Genomic DNA, 14,063 nt, shown 5'->3' with positions numbered 1-14,063 from the left:
AGACACAGGAAGGCAGAAGAGTATAATGAAACTGAAATCGGAAAAGACCCCCCAAAATTTACCCTGAAATGAGGCCCCTTAAAGTTCCCTAGAAATGCTATCCGAGGTGCCACATGCACTACTGGATTTGGGGTGCCTTACGATTTCACCACGGGCTTATTACCAAATCCCCAATATTAATAAACCCGAGAGGGTTCTTGCCTAGTATTTAGAGAAGAATTCTAAATACCGGCATTGATAAACAAGGCAGCATGGTACGGTTTAAGCTTTTATTTAGTAAGAAAGGTGCATAAGAGAGTGAGAGCTTTATTTAGGGGAGAGAGGTGAATAGGGGTTCATATCAAGCACCAGGAACCAGCCACGTGGATGAGCATCTAGGCCAGGAAGCCTAGAGCACATGGCCCGAAGGCCATGCGCCCTGGAGGCGCAGGGCTACAGCAAGCCCTGTCCTGGCAAGAGGCCAGGGAAGAAGAGCAGGACCAAGAGCCTCGAGCACACTGTGCCCCAGGCTTTTAACCCACTCCAAAGGGGAGTGAGTGGTTAATTAACCTGATTGGCTGGTGGGCACCCCAGTGTGGCCAGGTAGGGGAATGAGGCCACACAGGGACGTGGCAAAGGCATCAGGTAGGAGCATGAGGCCACACAGGGGCGTGGTCTTCCAGTTCACAAATCTGACCAATTTTAACCTGTATGCCTGCCTACTTCATTCCCCCCTCAGAGACTGCAGACCTTAATCTTAAGGGGATGTTGATGGGCGTGAGTCTCCATCTTCTGTAGCTACTTCCTGCTGATTAGGGGCGCAGACCCTGCCTGTTCTTTGTCTGGAAGTCTCTGCCTATCTCATCTAATGAGTTCACTTCATGAGCTGGATCTCTTTCAGTCACCGGCATTCTCAGTGTCTCCTGCATGGTCATCATTATTCTCAGAAGCTTCTGGGTTCTACTGGGTTCTTTTAGATATAAATGAAGGTCCATTGTCACTCTGCAGTGACTGTGGGAGTCCAAAGTGTGGCACGATGTCTTTCAACAAGGCTTTAAGTACCTCATGTGCTTTCTCCGATTGGGTCGAAAAGGCTTCTATCCATCCTGTAAAAGTGTCAATAAAGACTAGAAGGTACCTATAATTACTTGTAGAAGCATATTGGTAAAATCAACCTGCCAATCTTCAGCTATTTATGCTCCCCTCCTTTGCACAGGAGTCACAGGGGAGGTGGCCTTACATGGTGAGGGTTATTCTGTAAACATAGAGGCCAAGAGCGAGTCATTTCCTTTATGACCATATTTGGTCCCTTTCCTCCAAAAGCTCGGGAGACCAGTTGTGCTAAGGCATCTCTTCCCAAGTGGGTAGAGCTGTGTAATTTTCCATTAAGTGGCCATTGGTAGCATAATTCTGTGATTTAGCATCCACTATCCATTTGCTTTTTAGTATAGCCTCGCTGTTGAGCCCATTCATTTTCAGGCTCTGTATAGTGAGATTCCTTAGCTACTTCCACAGATTGACATATAAGGGCCATTTCCAAACTTTCCTGTGTAGCTGCTCTATCTGCTAACGCATTTCCCTGGTTAATATAATTATCTCCCTTCTGATAGCCCTTGCAGTGGATGACGGCCACTTCTAAAGGCTCCAATACTGCCTGAAGTAGAGCCAGTATCTCTTTTCCATGTTTAACAGGGTAACTCTTTGCAGTCACTAAGCCCCTCTCTTTCCAGATTGCTGCATGTGCATGCAACACAAGGAAAGCATATCTGGAATCTATCTATCTATCTGCATATATATATATATATATATATATATAAACTCGCTGGCCCTAGTCAATGCAATAAGCTCTGTCTTTTGGGCTAAAGCATTGTGTGGTGGTGCTTGGGCTTCTATCGTCTGCCTTTCTAACTCCTTCCTTCAGATAGCTGCTGCCATCAGTAAACCATTCAGCATCTGGATTTTCCAGGGGCTCATCTCGAAGGTCTGGCCTATTAGGATACATCTGCCTACTTCAAAACTACTAAAAGATTGTAGCGTAGAAACAAGTATAAAAGAGTTCCAAGAGGGAAGGACTGTCAGAAATATGAAATTCTTCTTGAAAAAGAAATTATGGACTAAAAACTACAAATTATCTTTCTGTAGCATTAAGAAGATCACATTCTTGGTGAAGTATGTTTTTGGGTAGTGGTTGAAATGAAAGTATTGTTGTAAAAACAACTGATAAATGAATACAGTTGAATATAGATAGCAAGTGTGAACAGCTTTTTCCAGATCTGTGGACAGATATAATATAGTAGCTGAGATAGATGTGGGCTGAGAGAAGACTGATGGGTGAATTTGGTTGTTGACAATTTTGACCAGAGGTAAACATGTGAATATGATTATGAATTTGACTCAGTAAACTGGAAGTTTAAGACAAAGAAATGAACGTTTCAAGGGATGAAGTTAAGTCCCTAAGAAGTCAGGAATTTGTTTCACACAAACTCATGAACCAATCAAATCAAGTCCTTAAAATTTTCTTTTCTGGTTAAAACTTTCCTAGCCACTGGTCTGTGATTGGTTATTTCTTGTTGAATCTGGGTTCCATAGTTTCTTTCAGAATTCACTTATGATCAGTATTAACTCAGCCTTTGATTTCCTCCATTCACTATGGCTTTGTGAATTTCTGGATCAGATGTACAACATATATCCTTTCTACTAGGAAATATTCCATGAATGCCCAATTCAAGTAGAAACTAACCAAATATGAAGTAATTCTGAGTATGTTCAAACATCAGCAAAATGTTAGACTGTGTATTTCATGAAAATTTTTACTTAGAGATATATGAATATGTACATTCAAAGTATATATAAAACTTTAGAATGACATCTTATAGTATCATCCTAAAACTGCACATACCCTTGGAACATATTTTTTATACATGAATCAGGGCAAATCAGTCCTGCTGCTTGGCAGTTATTAGATGTCCACAGGTCACTGCGTACATTAATGCATTAATAAATTATCCTTCAGAATGAATGTCACCAAGCTATGTTTAACAGGATACATGAAAGATTAGACTATTATTAGAATAATGGCCCCAACTATATTATTTAAGTATAATAAAAATATTAAACATGATATACACATACACAATGATACATCTATCTGATATTACAGAATAAATCAGCAAATTCTTGTTCCATTCAAGAAAAATTACTTGATAGCAAAAGCATTCTTAAAAGTATTTTGTTACACAAAATTGGTTTGCTCTTTTATAATTCTAATTCTACTTTTTTTGCAACCATTTAAAACAGTTTTGTGATGCACTAGAAGTTCATACATCTCAATTATGCCATGAGTACTTTCTAATTGTTCTAACCTTTTCATCATTGCTGAAACCACGATGATTCTTATACCAGTAGTGCTTCCAAGAGCATCTCTTTTTAGCAATAAAAAAGCTCACTTCAAATGTTAACAGTTAAAGGACACTGAAAAATTAACTATCATCCTCAGCAAGAGAAGCCCATCCTTCGTAATATTTCCAAGTCACAATTTAAGGGAATAAATGTCATAAGCAGCCAAATCACGTAACCTAGTGGCTGAGTCAATTATCCTAGGAACAATCAGACTTCCATTTTGAAATAATTAACATTTTGGCAAGGATGGGAACTCTTTATAACTAGTCATTTAATCATGATTCAAATTCTTCAAAAATGATATATGAACTACAGTGTAGTTCATAAGAAGCTTGGATATTTTCATTTATTCAGATTATTAATTGAAAATACAATATTTGGCTTAAATGTCTTTTGCAAAATATTTTTAATAAATTTACTAATCCAGACATAATCTATTCCAATATCTGTACAGCTAATTTAGACTTTCAAGTCTTTTACAGGCAGAATCAAATGATTTGTGGACATTAACAGCATAGGCATTGGACAAATTCCTTACCTTATCTAAGCTTCAGTTTCTTTGTCTACAAAATGGAGATAATGACAGGTACTTCATAAATATTTTATGGATGATAAAGGGGGTCTAACACTTGTGCCTAATACAAGGAGGGTAAATTGAGGAAGGAGGTCTAAATGAAGCATCACATGGACTTATCCAAGAAATAAGGTGAATTGTAGCAACACCAGTTAGTTCTGGAATTGTGATCTTTTTATATTTAAAGGCTTTTTTAGAAAGCTTTTGTTTAATAAATATAAATTTCATAAGTTCAGCTTTAAGAATATAGCAGTTCTTCCCCCTGAACCTGCTCTCCCACTCCCCTGCCGTCTCACCTCCTACTCCCTCCCCCATCCCATTCTTAAGATTCACTTTTAATTATCTTTATATACAAAAGGCCAACTCTATATTAACTAAAGATTTCACCAGTTTGCACCCACACAGACACACATGGTATAAAGCACTAATTGAAGACAAATTTTACCGTTAATTCTCATAGTACAACTCATTAAGGACAGAGATCCTATATGGGGAGCAAGTGCACAGTGACTCCTATGGTTATTTTAAGAATTGACACTTTATTTATGATGCCAGTAATCACCTGAGGCTCTTGTCATGAGCTGCCAAGGCTATGGAAGCCTTTTAAGTCCACAAACTCCATCAGTGATCTAGACAGGGCCCTAGGCAAAGTGGAAGTTCTCTCCTCCCTTCAGTAAAAGGTATCACCTCCTTTGATGGCCCCTTCCTTCCATTGGGATCACACTCACCAAAATACTTCATGTAGTGTCTTGACTTTCCATGCCTGAAATTCTTTCATGGGCTTATCAGCCAGATCTGAATGCCTTAAGGCATTCTAAGTTCACAGTGCTGTTTAAGGCATTTGTCATTCTATGAGTCTGCTATGTGGCCTGCTTCCCTTCTTGGATCTTTCCTTTTTAATAATATCTATTGTTATTAGCAGATACTTGGTCTTATTTATGTGATCCTTTGACACTTATTCCTATCTATATGATCAGTTACGCACTTAAAATGATCAGTATAACAAGTTAAGATGGCATTAGTACCACCCAGCTTAATGGGATTTGGAGTCCCATGGCAAGTTTTTGCTTTTTACCCTTAGGGGTAAGTCCATAGGAACATGTGCTGAACTGTAAATCTCTTCCCTCTCTTATTACCACTCCTATTTTTCACAGGGATCAATTTTCAATTGGATTTAAACACCTATGAATAATTCTGTGCTAAGAGTTCAACCAATGGTATTAAGTAGAAAAAGAAAATAGTAAAAAAATAAATAAAATAATAAGCTGTTCCCTGACAGGACAAGGGCTGATCAAGTCATTGCTTCTCATAGTGTCAATTTCACTTCTACATGTTTTCTTTTAGGTGCTCACTTAGTTGTCACAGATCAGGGAGAACATATATTTGTCCCTTTGGAACTGGCTTATTTCATTCAGCATGATGTTTTCCAGATTCATCCAGTTTGTTGCAAATGACCAGAAATCATTTTTTTACCACTGTGTAATATTCCATAGAGTACAATTCCCATAATTTCTTTATCCAGTCTTCCATTGATGGGCATTTAGGTTGATTCCATGTCTTAGTTATTGTGAATTGAGCTGCAATAAACATTGAGGTGCAGATAGCTCTTTTATTGGCTGATTTCATTTCCCTTGGGTAAATTATAAGGAGTGGGATGGCTGGGTCCTATGGTAGGACTAAATTTAGATTTCTGAGGTATCTCCAAACTGACTTCCATAGTGGCTTTACCAGTTTACATTCCCACCAAAAGTGGATTAGGGCACCTTTTCCCCAAATCCTCATTAGCATTTGTTGTTTGTTGTTCTCTGTATGAAAGCCATTCTAACAGGGGTGAGGTGAAACCTCATTGTGGTTTTGATTTGCATTTCCCTGATGGCTAGTGATCCTGAACATTTTTTCATGTGTCTGTCGACCATTTGGATTTCCTCATTTGAAAAATGACTGTTTAAGTCCTCGGCCCATCTCTTAACTGGATTGTTTGTTTTGTTGTAGTGGAGTTTCTTGATCGCTCTGTAGATTCTGGTTATTAATCATTTATCAGTTGCATAGTTTACAAATAATTTCTCCCATTCTGTCAGTTGCCTCTTCACTCTGCTGTTTCTTTCGCTATATGGGAACTTCTCAATTTGATGTAAAGCCTTCCTTTTTTATTTAAAAGACACAGCTACAGAGAGAGGGGAAGATTCACAGGGGAAGAAAAACAGGAAGATAAAGTCCTCCATCTGCTGGTTCAGTATCTCCTGAAACCAGGAGACTGGAACTCCACCCATGGGTGGCAGGGGCCCGGTACTCTGGCCATTTTTAATACTTCCCCAGGCACATTAGCATAGAGCTGGATGGGAGGCAGAGCAGCAGGTACTCAGACTGTGTTTATATGGGATGCCTTTGGCACAGGCAGTGACTTAACCTACTGCGCCACAATGCTGGCCTCAGAACTGTGTTTTGATGCCTTAGTATTTCACATTTCAGGTCTTCAACTGTCTTCCATTATTCCTAGTCATTCTGATATCTCCTCAATACTTAAAAGTTCTCATGTCGCCATCTACTCCATCCCTCTCCCCTACACCTATCCCCCCCCCCAAAAAAAAAAAACTAGTAGAGAAGAGTAACATCAGGAGTTAATATTACTTTTAAAGATTTATTTATTTATTTGAAAGGCAGAGTTATAGAGAGGCAGAAGCAGAGAGAGAGAGAGAGAGAGACTGAGAGAGAGAGAGAAAGTCTTTTATCCACTGATTCACTCTCCAGATGGCCACAATGGCCAGAACCGTGCCAATTCGAAGCCAGGAGCTAGGAGCTTCTTCTGCATCTCCCATGCTGGTACAGGGGCCCAATGACTTGGGCCATGTTCCACTGCTTTCCCAGGCCATAGCGATCCGAAGTGGAGCAGCTAGGACTAGAACGGTGCCCACTTGAGATGCCTGCACTGCAGGCGACAGCTTTACCTCCTATGCCACAGCGCCAGCCCCAAGAGTTAGTATTATTTACAAATTTTTACTTTTCAAATACCGACTTTGTGATAAGCTTGCAGAGCTAGTTACTGACATATACATAACCCTAGCCTACATGGATCATATGTTTAAGCAATAAATGTTTTATTCATGCTAAGTCACTTTCATATCTTCCCCACACCAAACCATGATAACCAAATCAAGGCAAGACTACTAGGAAGTGAAAGCAAAATAAAATAAATGAAAAACCTTTAGATATTTTTTACTAGATGTAAGCATAAGGTTAGTTCTGCTTAAAATAAAAAAAGTTTAGCATACAAGAAAAATATCTGAACTGTAATACATAGGAACCCCTGGAGCGTCCCATATGAAGTTAATACGGATCTTTCGGGAGAACAGTGATACATTACAGATGTATGTAATAATATAGGAATAGAAGATTTTAGAAAGTTTCACATAAACAATGTATTCTGAATCTATCTGTTTGAGTCATCATTTTTAACACTTTATACACTGTTTTATGGGCAATTGTTCAGATTCCTGTTGTCAATCTCACTCACTAGAGAAATCTGCAGTTTCTAGCACTATTTTGGGGATTGGGTGTCAGTAATTTCTCCCTCGTTCCATATCACAGGATTTCATTGCTACATTCCAGTAAATAAATTGATTTATATTCCAAATGTACTTTTCTCTTAAACAAAATATTTTTCTTTTCCACAGAGATTGACTTTTGTTGATAAAATTTGCATGGTGTCTATGGCAGATGTTATGCACATGGGCTATATATTCAAAAGTGCAGTTACATCATATTGCTATTTTTGCCATGGATTTTACTACCATCTTCTATTCTAAAAAGCTAAAGTTCTGTGATGTTTCTGTGGTGATTCTGCTTTCATTTTATAATTTCTACTAAATATGACCAATTTAGCAACAATGAAATACTAGAATTCATGAAAGAGAATATTAGGAAGTACAATTCGAAATACCCTTTATTATATCACAAATTTTTTGTATTTTTTCTGCTTTTAAAACTTGCTAAAAGCAAAGAAATTGTACCTCAATTAATGAAGTGTCTTGTTTCAGATTTGTACTACTCCAAATAAAAATGAGCCTCTATGTTTATCTTTGCATTGTATTAAAGGATTAATGTCTCAAATTCACTTCCAAAATGCATTTTCATTCACAGAGTCATGATAAACATGTTGATAAAGGTAATTTTTGTACATGTTAATTCATTACATAATTTCAGCCTTTTATCATTTATTATGATGACACTGGGTTCCTGAATCTATATATTTTTATTATCTCATATATGCATGTAAGACTGGGAGTATAACCACAGAGGTATATTTATAGTTGGTGTATCAGCATAAAATTACTATTATCACAATGAAAAGATTATTTTAAAAATTTGAGCCATGCTAGGTTAAGCATATCATTTGATGTGACATGTCATCTGGGCAATTCTCAAGAAGACATTGCCAAAGAGAACCTTTTGGGACCCCAACCATAGCTATTGCTTGCCATGAACCCAAAGCAGAATCACTGTATTATATGATGACTCTAATGCATTAACAATGACATACATGTCATTTAATTCCTTTTGAAGCTTTTGCATTCCTTACACTGTCAAAGAACAGGACACAACCTGATAGCCAAAGTTATCATCCTGATACCTACTTAAGCACAAAGCTACACCTATAAGACACTAGATAAGAGTACAGAATATAGCCATTACCAGAGAAAAAATTAGGGATAATTTGAGCAAATATTTACCATTTTTACTATCTGCTTTGTAGGAAGTGGAACCAACATGTCCCCAAAGGCATAATGTAGGTCTATCCAGTAAAAAGCATGCTGAGATTAGCCATAGAAGCTGTAATTTTGAAATTATCCTCCAGCAGAAAATCTGAGAAGCTCTACACAAGAAACAGGCATTCTTTGCCACCTACGAGAATGGGGATGTGTCATCTGTGAAGGATGGGTACTTACTGCTTGAAATGTTCGCTAACAGTCAAAAATATCCTGAGGACATATTCTGTGGGACTAATATTCTGCAACATTGGCAGGAGGCAATGTGTTTTAGATTATGTTCTACAGACAACAATATATTCTGTGGAAACAGTTATCTTTGGAGTAGCTTTCAAATGCTGATGTAGCTGTTGTCCAGCTGCCACACGAACAGTTGCTGGCAGCAGGACACACTTTGTTATGGAGCACTGGAAGGGGCTACTATCTGGGAACAGTCATATACTTTTCACGTATGTATTTCTGCTTTTATGTATTCTGTCCTACTGGTTTATTTACAGTACTTTCATTGATCCTTGGTATCTTCCCCTTCCCTTTTCCCTCCTCTCTGCCTTGACTGATGAACTGGATTCAACTGTAAATCAAATTGAATTAGACTGTGCCTATTTCTACAGAAATGAAAATGAACCCTTTTCTAGGTCAATATATTCCAGACTGGAGACTATTCATACAATAAAGTGAGATCTATCATTGGTTGATTAAGTATCCTAAGAGTGCTACTTCGATTAACTAAAAATGTCAAGACTTGAATAAATAAATAAAAGAAATATGGTTTGTATATATGTAATGGAGTATTACTGAGTCACAAAAATGAATAAAATACGGCATACCCAACAAAACTGGAGATACTTAAGCTAAGTGAAATAAACCGAACACAGGAAGACAAATGCCAAATTTTGTCTCCTATGTGAAAGTGTATATATACATATGTTTGTGTCTCATATTATTTGGTATACAGATATTTATGAATGTTGTGTTTACTGATTTACACTGCTTACATAATTATATTTCACTTCCTTATTTATGTTCTTTATCATTAATCTCATGTTGTCTGACTTTATTCATTCTTGTTTTCAAAAATAGTATGTATTTCTGAATATATGTTTACATATGAAGTGACTATGGCAAAATGTTAAAATTGTTAAATACATGTGTGTTCATTGAACTCTTTTTTGTATTTTTCTGTATTATTGCAAATCTTTTAAAATAAAAACACAAAAAGAACATCCTTTTTATTAAAAATGTGATGATGATGCTAAAGTGAAAACATTTCTGGTATTTTAATTATAAATACTCTAACATGGGTTGTCTAAGAATTTAGTTGATCAAGATGAGAACTTGGGTGGGCTTTGTGGATTAGCAGATTAAGACATTCCTTGGGATGCCCACATCCCATTTCAGAGTGACCAGTTCAAGTCTCTGCACCTCTACTTCGATTCCAACTTTACTTCAATGTGCAGCCTGGAGGCCACAGACGATAGCTCAAGTACATGGGTCTTTGCAACCCATAGTGGAAACCCAAATGGAGTTCTGACTCCTGGCTTTAGTCTGGTCCTGCCCAGGCTGATGCAGGCTCTTGGGGAGTAAACCGGTGAACAAATAAAATCTCTTTCACTTTCTTATTGCTCTTTCTATCTCTATTTCTCTTTCAAGTAGATGAAAATCAATAAACATTTTTAAAAGATTATATCTAAGAGATCTAATTCAATATGTTAAACTGAACCTGAAGTGAAATCAAGCACAGGTGTGCAGTCCTTGTGAGACTGATACATCTGCTGAGGCTGCAGGTGGTGAATACTTTGTCTAGATAATGTGAAATTAGTATAATAGATCCTAAATGCCTACTACAGGTTAGACATGAGCACTTGCTTGTGTGCTTGTGGCTATCTATTGTCATCCTAATTTTGATACTTTGGTTTAAAAGCCCACTTTGGCGACATTCTCAGTGGTAAATGTTCACTTCTGGCAAAGAATCAAGTAGTTAAGAGTAGAAAGAGACTGTAACATTTCCTTGATTTTGTGTAACCTTTGTCCTTCATAAGAGAGAAGAAAATCCTTTTTCTAGGAAAACGATAGGCCAAACCTATAGGTCTTGGTTGAATAAACACAACATCTTGACTATCACAGGCACGGCAGAACACAGGTGCAATATCAGGCTCAGATTCTTAAGTAAATGGGTCACTGAGTTCTGCACAACACAAAACGTCCCCACGGTCCTCAAGGACAACACCAAGTATAAAGTATTACAGGGCTTCAGTAAGAAAGAAATTGCTGACTAACTTCAAACACAAAAAACTGCCAGGTGTGTTACATACGCATTCTCCACAAATCAAATAATTTGATCTCTACAAATTTAAATAACATGGAAGAATGCAAGCTTTTGCTTAGGCATTATATAATAAAATTTTCTTGTATATGACCCCACACATTTTATTTTATTAGATTTATTTCCTGCTGTGTGGTTATTTTCCAATAAGTTTTAAGTATTTTTTGGGAAATATAAGTAGATGAATAATTATGCAAGGTGTAAAAAAGACAGAGATAAACAAGTAAAGATAAACACTACAGGGTTTACCTTTTGTATTTTTTGATTAATTTATCTTTTGGCTATTAACAGACTTTATATATTGTAGCCTGGTCTAAAATTAAGGTATATATATTATTCTGTCAAAAGTGATTCCTGATTCTTTGAAACAAAAATATCTTGTACCATAAATTAAATACACCTTATGTAATTTGTTTATTAAATATATATTTTGAAAACTTGCCTTTATGTTTTTGTTATTTTTTTAACAAATAACCAAAGTTTCTGCAAGCAACAACTCACTTTTCTCCAACAGATAAGTTGGATTTTCAAAAGCTAGCCTAGCTCATTATAAAGTAGTACTGAGTGTGAAACTATCAAGGTTTCATTCCTTTTTCCAACTCAAACAGCTGCTACCATCTCAAAAGAAGCAGGTGTTGATGCGTGAACAATATTAGCACTAAAAAGAATAGACTGTTTGGTGATGACTTTTCTCACTGGAATATTGTATCAAAATACTTTTAAATTCCCTAAAGTGCCCAGGTTGGAAGGCAAATTAAACTTTTAAAGGTCTAAAACTATCTCAATAGTTTCATTAGTTTTTCTTTTGCTTACAAATACAATCTGCAATTAGGATAGTTTTATTATGATGTATTTGATTGTTTACTGACTATATGAAAATATTTTAAAATGAAGTCTATTTCATTGTTAGAAATACTAGTGTAGCAGCAGAAATAAATGAAACAGTCCAAGTGTTCAAATCCAAACTTGGGACTTTATAAGAAAACAATTTCCAATAATATATACATAAATTCTATCATGACACTGTCACCAAAAGTACTAACAAAGGAGATTTTACTTCTGTTGTTTTTCTGGAAAGGTCATTAGAAAATCTTTTATATAAATAGAGCTTTCTCTTAATGTTAAAAATTGCCACTTTATTTAAATCATTCCTTTTGAGGCTTGAATTTAAAATTATAGGAATGTAAGAAAATGTCATCTAACAATGCACAAACAGGCTCTGCCTTCAAGGGCTGAGAACTTGGATGTTTACTTTTGCTGTCAGTCCTTGATTACTGAGGAAAAACAAACAAAACACCAAGTTAAAATGTTATTTAAGTGGCTACATAGCACAAATCGTTCCATGTTTCATGACAGGAGGGGAATAAAACAGGAATAACTTCTATATTACGTAGTGTCAATTATGTGAATGCATTCATTACATGTTTACTGACTTCTATATTGTTACTTTGAGCAGTAGTTGCAGGATGATAGTTGCAGACCTTGAATGGAAAGAATTACTCCAGAAAGACCCAGGGCAGTAAAAGACTCTACTCAGGACAGATTTTAACAGGACTGGATTTGGAGAATACAAGTATTCTGATCTTTTCAAAAGAGACCAGTCCAAGGACAATAAAGAAAATACCAGGTAGTGGTCCTTACCCTGGTGGGAGTAAGAACCTCTCTAAGACACATTCTGGAAGGTTACATTAGAATTCTAAGTATGTGGTAACTTGGAGTAATTCTGGTATTATAATAAGTAGGCTACTGCATACCGAATAGATAAATGTATTTCTTTTTTTTTTTTTACTGAGATTTTAATGAGAAACAGTGAATATATCAGGGTAAATGGGGTACAGAGGTTTAAGATTGACATTTTTTGAACAAGTCCCATGTAACTCTAGAGTATACAGGCTAGGTGTTAGCTGAGAAATGGTAGACTGAAATGTGAAAGCCCTACACAGAAAGCAAGTGATGAGTTTGCAAGAAAGCTGCACTCTCAGACCAGTCCTCTGCCATCTCAATGAATCAACTAACCTTGGGAACAGTTCCTTCTTGGGCAGCAAAGTCTCAGATATTAATTTACTTCTTCCATTTGCCTATTTCACATAATTGTCATTTTCGCAGAAATGTGTTCATCATATTACCATTTTTTAACTTTTATTTAGCAAATATAAATTTCCAAAGTACAGCTTATGGAGTACGATGGCTTTTTCCCCCCATAACTTCCCTCCCACCCGCAACCATTCCCTCTCCCGCTCCCTCTCCCATCCCATTCACATCAAGATTCATTTTCAATTCTCTTTATATACAGAAGATCAATTTAGTATATATTAAGTAAAGATTTCATCAATTTGCACCCACACAGAAACACAAAGTGAAAAATACTGTTTGAGTACTAGTTATAGCATTAAATCACAATGTACAACACATTAAGAACAGAGATCCTAAATGAGGAGTAAGTGCACAGTGACTCCTGTTGTTGACTTAACAATTTGACACTCTTGCTTATGGCATCAGAAATCACCCTAGGCTCTTGTCATGAGTTGCCAAGGCTATGGAAGCCTTTTGAGTTCCCCGACTCTGATCATATTTAGACAAGGTCATAGTCAAAGTGGAAGTTCTCTCCTCCCTTTAGAGAAAGGTACCTCCTTCTTGGATGACCCGTTCTTTCTACTGGGATCTCACTCGCAGAGATCTTTCATTCAGTTCATTTTTTTTTTTCAAAAGTGTCTTGGCTTTCCATGCCTGAAATACTCTCATGGGCTTTTCAGCTGGATCCAAATGCCTTAAGGGCTGATTCTGAGGCCAGAGTGTGTTTAGGATATCCGCCATTCTATGAGTCTGCTTTGTATCCCACTTCCCATGTTATGAAATTCTACATTTGGTATTTTCTTTGTTTTATCCCTAGATGTTCATTCAAAAAGTGTTATAAGTTACAGGTTCCGACTTAACAGACCACACTTCAGTTTGATCCATTTTGCTATAAATGGCAGGAGACCACCTCTTTTTATGGTCATATAGTATTCATTTGGGTATATATATC

The 14,063-nt window shown here is 36.8% G+C and overlaps 1 protein-coding gene across 3 annotated transcripts in view; it reads right to left on the bottom strand.

Moving 5' to 3' along the window:
- Window positions 1–14,063, bottom strand: part of NEGR1 (neuronal growth regulator 1) — a 941,547-nt gene that overhangs the window by 794,174 nt on the left and 133,310 nt on the right. The window contains exon 2 of one of the 3 annotated variants that reach the window (XM_070078259.1): window positions 1–14,063. This exon is cut by the window's left edge and continues 77,494 nt beyond it; it is cut by the window's right edge and continues 12,021 nt beyond it. The exons of the other annotated variants lie outside the window; for them this stretch is intronic. The gene's annotated coding sequence lies outside the window, so the exon portion shown is untranslated. 3 annotated transcript variants of the gene reach the window in all.

The sequence above is a fragment of the Oryctolagus cuniculus genome, chromosome 7 (assembly GCF_964237555.1).
Source record: "Oryctolagus cuniculus chromosome 7, mOryCun1.1, whole genome shotgun sequence".
NCBI classification, from domain to species: domain Eukaryota; kingdom Metazoa; phylum Chordata; class Mammalia; order Lagomorpha; family Leporidae; genus Oryctolagus; species Oryctolagus cuniculus.
This window is presented reverse-complemented; position numbering and strand designations above follow the sequence as displayed.